The following is an 8,438-nucleotide window of genomic DNA, read 5'->3' on the forward strand; positions in this document are numbered from 1 at the left end:
CGTCACATAACCGTCCAGTGCTGCATGGGAGTGTTGAAAGGTTTTATAAACTTGACAAAGTGCCAGTGTGCAGTTAAAAAAACTATCAAATCCAACCAGGACCCACAACAGAAGCCTTAGAGGTTCAAGATGGCAGTTACCATTATGGCACTCCCCTTGCAAGGCCAGCAAGCTCCCCCGTCACAACTCCAGAAAGGTGTGAAGAGACAAAGTATAAATACTTTGTTACCGTATTTTACTTGAGTATTTTTCTGACAACTTGTTACTTTCACTTCCTTCCTTTTTGCACAATTATCTTTACTTTCTACTCCTCACACTTTCAAAATAGGCTTGTTACTTTAGGTTTAACACATTTGAGTGAAGCTTTTATTTCAGATTGCCACACGCTTTGAAACATCAAACTAATTTGAGCCTAAATGGAGGGAACAATAATACAGTACTATTGGTGTATCCATGACAGAGGCTTATCAACAACACATACTTTTATAGCATTTACAGTTCTATGATCAGGGATCTATAATTGGGTCAGAACAATCAGGAACTGCGTTTTTGGTGCAAATGTCCATAAGCTGTAGTGCAGTACTTTGGCATCTAGCTAGTGCTACAAATGAGAAGTGAGCATAAAAGGAGCAATGTTGGGCGATCAGCTCAACAAAAATCAGTAAACACACAAAGTGTGTGCAGTTTGTCAGTCTGCTAGCTAAAGGTGCAGCAGCTGCTCCTTAATTTCCCAGAATGAGACACAACTTCACCCAAAGATGGAGAAAGATTTAAAAAAAAAAGATGGGCCATGAGAGGAAGAAGAGAGGTTATTTTTAAAGGTATGCTTGATAAACTGAAAATGTAAAGCTTCCATGTAATGTCATAATTATTTAAATCAGATATTGGTTTTTTAAATGATATGAAGTTATGGGTTTGTTTGTTTTTTTCACTTTGTGAAACATCCTGCAAAAGCAAATTTTATATTGTTTAAAGGTTGCATGAAGCCCGAGTCTGAGTTAGGTTACATCAAGTGCAAAGATTCATTCATTCATTCATTCAAGATTTAGATTCATTTGCTGAATTCAACCTTTATACCAACATTATATGGTCCATTATTAAGTTAGTATAAACGGCATACTGACAATGTAGGGAATGGAAATCGGGTAAATCCACAAAGAGCAATAAACCTCAAATCAGCAGCAGCAGCACAGTTCACATGAGCTCTCAGTATAAATTATTGTGTTATGATTCTTTTCGATCGGCCAAATCCCACTTTAAGCACCAACTGTTCTCACTTTTCTTTGTAAGCATGGAGGCAAACAAAAAAAAGTTTTTCAAGTTCTTTCAATTTTCAAGTGTTAATATTATTTCGTAATTATAGTAATATAACACAAGGTTTATTTAACTTTATGCAAAGACAGTGGGTAGCTATCTTCAAAGAGCTTTAAAGAGCTATACTTTCTTACTTGGAGTGCATTTCAGAGCCTGCACTTTGTCACATATTATTTGTATTTGTACTTCAATATTTGTATATGTACTCACGTAAAGAATGTGCCACTGCTGCATGCACTGTCTCTTATCTGTTGATCCAATCAAAGCAATCTTGTCTGCAGACTGTTATGAACCCTAGTTGATTGTTTATCCTAGATTAGTGACTGGTTCTCCAACAATTACCTTTAAATTTTAACAAGCATGAGTAGGGATGGGTATTGATAAGATTTTCACAATTCCGATTCCAGTTTCGGTTCTGTTTAATGATTCTATTCTTTATCGATTCTCTTATTGATTCTTTTTAAAAAAGGAGAACACTAAGGTCGATTAGCTTAGAACTTTGTTTTATATCTTCTCTTTGAACAAGATAGAAATTTAGGAGTACCATGGCCTTACAAACCCAACAGTGATATCTTAAGAGATCCAGCCTATGGTGGGGTGTCACAGGGTCCCCAGGAAAAAAAATTGTAAATGTAAAATTATAAAATAAATATTCTTCTGTAGCAATACAAAAGTATAACATAAATTATTCTGTAGCAATTACACAAGAATATCCAGTAATGTCCCTGCCAACAATTAAACACATTCACTTACCGAAAATCGGGGCCTCTGCTGTGGCAAATGGGTGCAAACCTTTTACCACAAACTTAGTCACTGCTCGGTGACATTCGTCTATCCTGGCCTGAAAGGAGACGCTACCGGTAGACTGCAGCGAGAACTGCCAGCATCTGAGCCAGCCAGACTCTGTCTGTCTCTCTCATCATGGTCACCTAAATGCACAGTAATGGCAGGTTTTGTAAGAAGGCAGATCGCGCTAACATAATATGCACTGTTAGTTGATTATTTACCTGCCGCATTAACGGGAGAGGACGTGCAAACGTTACCGCTGCCGCTGGGTTGAGATTCACGAGTCCGGAGCAGAATTAAAAACATGACATTCATTTAAGGTCATCGTGTGTTTTGTGAGCAAATGCTTTTGCATATTCGTAGTGTTTCCTCCCTTAAATGAAATATCTACTTTTCAAGTATTGCAAGTTGCCCTGTTGTCATCCGTTCTCGTAAAGTATAACCAAACTTTTGAGCATTTGAGCCGCTTAGGCGCCGTGTTTTCTGCCAGGTAAATGACGCTCCGCAACGTGGTGACATCATTCGGGGCGACTGGAATCGATAAGGGAATCGTTTGCAAAAATGGCAAACAATTCCAAGGAATTGAAACAGTGGGAACCGGTTCTCAACAAGAACCGGGTTTCGATACCCATCCCTAAGCCTGAGGCCATGATTGTATCTCCACATGAACTATATCCTTAACAGCAGTAAAACACTCACTTCCTTTTGTTCAACTGTGCAATGTTCATAATCTTTATGCATTATCAGATTCCTCACATATAAAAACCATTTCACATCTCTGTCTTTCATTTAATGAACATTTTGAAATTGTAACAATTGCAATTGGTCTCTTTGACTGGACTGGGAAAAAAATCATTGTTTTGTGATCATAATTAAATTGCAAAGGCCTGTTTACTGGTTTAGATGAATCATCTGTCTCTCACCTCCATAATACACAAAATGCCCTTCCAAACTATTAACAATAAGTTCTAGTAACTCAGCTCACCTCGACCCTATTATATACTCTTTATTGGCTCACAATTTATTTTAGAATTGATTTTTAAATTCTTGTAATCGCATAAGGAGTATAAACAGACAAGACTATTTATCTTCTTATCAACCTCCTAGAACCTGGCGTCCACATATGTGGACATCAGTTTGGGTTGTCTAGACCAAAATACAAGGTTTTGATCTACAAGGGCCTGATATCCACTTACGAGGACATTATACTGCCACTGTTCTATTAAAATTTAAAACAAATGTCCTCGTAGATGCCGCTGGCACAGCTGGCAGCCTTAACCCAATTTCCCTCGGGATGAATAAAGTATTATCAATCAATCAATCAATCAATCAATAAGTGGATCTAATTTTTCTCAGAAACAAAAGTCAGGTAAAAAAAAAAAAAAAGCAGGTAATTCTTTGTCTTTACATTCATCAGATCCCAATCAGCCCAAATAGCAAAGAGAAGTTAAATGCATGCCATGAAAGATTTGGGGTCTTAGGGGGTTAAACACACTGCTGCTCACTCTTTGTGATGTTCAGAATTTTTTGGTTGCTCCACGTATGAGATTACAGACTCTGGGAAGACAGAGCCTTTCAACCTGTGGCACCAAGGACCTAGAGTAAATCCCACTGGATTCTTTTAAAGAGCAGCTAAAACCTTTTTTGTTAAACCACTGATCACTGACATGGTTAAACAACTGCACACTGGCAGGGCCCCTGGGGATAAGATTTGCTCTAAGTTCCTGGATGGTGGTGGTTCCTATCTTTAAGAAGGTGGGACCCAGGACGTGCTCCAGCTATAGAGGGATCATACTCTTCGGCTTCCATGGGAAAGTCTATGCCAGAGTGCTGGAGAGGAGAGTCCATTCGTTAGTCAAACCTCAGATTCAGGAGGAACAATGCAGTTTTTGTCATAGCTGTGGAACAGTGGACCAGCTCTCTATCCTCCCGAGGGTACTTGAGGGTGTGTGGGAGTTTGGCTAAGGGGTCTACAAGTGCTTTGTGGACTTTCAGAAGATATTATGGGTCATTCTATCCCTGTATAAACGTAACAAGAGTTTGGTTCATATTGCCGGCAATAGGTCAGACTTGTTTTCGGTGGGTATTGGAATCCGCCAGGGTTGCCCTTTATCACTGATTCTGTTCATAGTTTTTATGGATAGAATATCTATTCTGGGTATGTCTTACCGGGAGAATGCTGCGGTGCATACCCAGGACTCGCTGGAGAAGATATATTTCTCGGATGGCTTGGCAATGTCTCAGCTCAATATGAGTTGAAGGAGGTGTCTGGGCTGAGGGAGATCTGGGGTTCTCTGCTGACTGCTGCCCCCGCAACTTAACCCCAGAGAAGTGGCAGAAAATGGATGGGTGGAGGTGATTCATCATTGCCAGGTTCAGTGGATTGAACTTTGGAGCAGCCATTTGATAGGTGTGGTGGGCCACTGGTTCATCTGTTTGGGATGATAAGATTTGACAAGAATTTGTCTCTTGTGTAATCTTTACCAGCATTATGGGTTAGAGGAGAAGTGTATTAGGCTTCTTTAGTGCTGTGATCCACTTTAGGGGTTAGCTTAGCCACATATTCAGTGTACTCTAGGATTGGAAAGTGCTGTAGAGTAATAAATCTGCTAGTTGTTTAAGTTTCAACACTTGGAAATCACCAACAAATCTCCCCATTCCTTCCAGTTAACCCAAGAGCAGAATAAGAAACTCCCCGTACACAAATGGGCAACTTTAACATTCTGGATCCAGTCCTAAAGGAAGTATGAGTCACTTGCCTTAGTGTCTTATCCTGGCTCTGATCTCTTTGGTCAGTGACACTGGCAACATGGGCAAATACTAGCAGATCATTTGTAGGACCAGTTTATCAAATTTCTATCAGGCCTATAGCCTGTCAGCCCTCCCTGAAGATACTTCCAATTACGGTTTCTTTAAACATTTTTCTCTCTAAAAAATGGGAGTGTAATAAACTTCTCTATTTAGCCTTTTCCTATCCACGCCTCCCCACCCTTATCTCACTTCTTGTCCTTATTTTTCTTATAGCTGATTGGCTCTTGTGTTTCTTTATTTCTTAATTGAGCTCATCCGCCACACATAATTCAAAAAAGGCACTCCCTTCACCACCACATGGGGTGGCGGCTGAGTTATTGTGTCTCTGTCAGAGCTCAGCGTGTTGTGCATATGTTCCCTTTGTTTAAACTACCTATAATAAACCCATAATACTGGAGTAGTCATTCATGAATGTGTTCTTTGCATTTTGACCAGATGTTCATGCTGATAATAATCCCTTTGTTTGACCCTTGTAATTAACAAAAAAGAAGAAGAGTGCATTTTTATGATATTTTCTCACTCATTGTTTGATGTCTCATGAAATACAGCTATTTAGCTATCTCTTGTCATGAATCTAGAAGTTTTCTTGCATGGTGAAAAGTGACTGGAGCTGCTCCGAGGCAGCCGGGAGTTCTACATAGCCAGGATGTTTTTACCTTAAATGGCTTCATTTATACTCTAACATCGGTAATCAGGTAAATGGTATGAACTTGATAAGTCAGCCTGAGGTTTTTCAATCTAGATTTGAGCATGTTAACATAAAAGAGGTTTATTAGCAGCAGAATGATATTCATTTCAAAGTAGCAGCTCAAAGTATAATTTTAGAAGAATACAAAAAGCATAAAAAGCATATAGGTTAAAAAAACAGCACAGCTACTGCAGACAAGAAGCAGCGGGTGTGAGTGTGTATTCTACGATAAGTGATGTACACTGGCATTGTATTATTAAAAGGCACCGTATTAATGTGTGCACTTTAAGCACTGTGGTCAGTGAGACTTCACTGTAAGCTGACAGACCTCTACAGCTCAGACTGGGACTCCAAATTTTGTTTTTACTTAAGTTAGCAGTCTATGCTGTTTAATGTGCTAAACTCACGACCTTATTCTTTCAGCTGCAGACATGGAGGTGTTAAATAATCAGAGAGTAAGAAAATTAATTCCAAAAAACTAAACAAACAAGCAAAAAAAACCACATCTCCATATTAAGGATTATAAAACAATACAACTGTTTTGAAAGTGCAACCAACAGGAGAAAGCAAAGACAAAAACTAGCCTGTACCACATCCTCACACAACCAGTTCCTGGGACCCTCTAGGAATAGTGACACTAATATACGGGGAATTAATCAGTTAGTGGGGGTTGACATTGTACATTCCTCCCATCTTGAGCATAACCTGATCCAGATTAGACCTGCAGGAAAAGTTACCATGGCAATCTAAGGTGTGATGTAAAATGTGAACCACATTAATTGAACTGAGAACCCAACAGTCAAACAGTCAAACCTTGTGGTACCTGTTAAGTCCCAATTCTTGTTGGTACACGCCCATAGTGTCCAAAAGTTTAACTGTTTATGCAACAACAGTGTTAAACCTAATGCTCAGCAATCCTACTGCGTGTTCAGTGACAGCACCAGCTAAACCGCAGAAAGGTAAATTACCATGAAGCTTTGGGTTGAGCGCAGCTGCTCCTCTCGTGAGCCGGTGCAATCTCGTGCTGTGTTTAAGTCCCAAAGGTAATTGCCAGTTTCACCATTTACAAATAAAGTTCTTTGAAGTTGTAAACATGGGATCTTCACATCAGTAACCTGCAATTCCCACATGACATCAATGCAGCACCGTGGGTCCGACCAATAAAATGCTGAAATAAGTAGTGACAGGACGGGGCACTTCAGGGACCAATCAGATCTCAGTTCTCATTGCCCCCGCACCTGGACCTGCCCGTTATTTAACAATAACTTTCCAGGTAGTTCTTGGAAATTGTTATAATTACAGGCATTTTCTTGGTATTTTGTCACTAATAGCAACCCAGTTCCAGGAAGCTTTTGACTACAGCTCCTGATTTCAAGGAACACAGAGATTTTTATCACAAGCACTACACAAGGCAAGATCTGTTTGACGTCTGTCTCAGTAAATAAGCACGCCATGGTTACGGGCGCCAAAATACATAATTTAAGAGTTCTGACATCTAAAGTTACTATAACTATTGTGCTTGGGGTTGCAAAGGTTATTTAATATCACTTAACATTAATTCGCTGAAAGGCTGTGTGTTACAAGGTTAGCTCATAGTTCCTTCTTGCCTCTGTCAGTCCCGATCTGAAAGCGAAACCACTCCAACTGGTGTCTAGAAAGAAAGAAAAAAAAACATCCTCTCAAACTAAACCAGCAAGTGGTTTCTAAGAAATGAAAGGCTAAACTTGCTCTCACGAAAGACTGGGGTAATCTCGTGTTTTATTTCACGAGGCAGTTAAATGTAGGATGGTCGATTATGCCCTAGAATTTCAGCTGTTTTTTTATGCTGATTCTGTGACTATGTGTCTCTCGTGCTGAGAACAGATTGTATATAATCTGTAAGAAAAGAAGCTCTTTATGGACTTTGGTAATCCCAGCACTCATTGGCAAGAGGGAATCCCACTGCCCCATTTATGACCCCTCATGGTATTTGTAAGGAAAAACCTCCCTTCTTCTGTTTTCAAGCATCTTATTTTCCTCTGATGAATATATGTACAGTCAAAACTACGTATTTTGACAGCTTGAATGTGGGTGTTACAAATATGCAAGAACTAAATAGGAGACTTTTAAGGCATAGTTTAGAGGTTCAGAAGTAATTATACTGATCTGCATGAAGCTCAAACAAAATTATCATCTGCAGTGCTTTGTTTAAAAGCTGTCTGCAGTCATGCATAAACTATACACACATGAGCAGAAGGCCATACTCTCTCAAGCGTTCTCTGCAGCTTCTTTCAGCCTATGTTGTTGTAAGGTGTTAGGATTCAGCCACTTCGTGTATACCTAATATTCAAAATTGATTTTTTTAAGTGTCTACATTGGCATAACCACAATCCTCAACTTCCTCATCACATAAGAAAAAATACTGATAACAACAAGTTAGCTTTCCAAGACACACTACTAAAAATGAACAAGCCACACACAGATTTAGTTTACTTCAAATAAATGTTGTTTAAGTCAAACTGAATGACAGACAAACGAAAATATAGAAAAAAATATAGTCAAACATGAAAGTTGCTCACTTAGAAATGAACAAAAATCAAATCCAAATGCAAATTCTTAGTGATAAAATCAAAGACAAGGGAATTTCAAGTTTTCGGTAGACAATATGTACATTTGCATGCTTGAATCTATTCAAATGAGGGGAACACTGTGTATGACCTTCAGAGTGTCAGTGAATGTTTCCAGCAATTCGTATGAGAAGAGTAAGTGTGTATTTGTTAGGGTTTTAATGCCCAAGAAGTTTAGAAGATGAGAAACATTAATGTGAAACAAGGACCCACAAAGACAAAGAGGTCACTGC

Source organism: Maylandia zebra, linkage group LG7 (genome assembly GCF_041146795.1).
Source record: "Maylandia zebra isolate NMK-2024a linkage group LG7, Mzebra_GT3a, whole genome shotgun sequence".
NCBI classification, from domain to species: domain Eukaryota; kingdom Metazoa; phylum Chordata; class Actinopteri; order Cichliformes; family Cichlidae; genus Maylandia; species Maylandia zebra.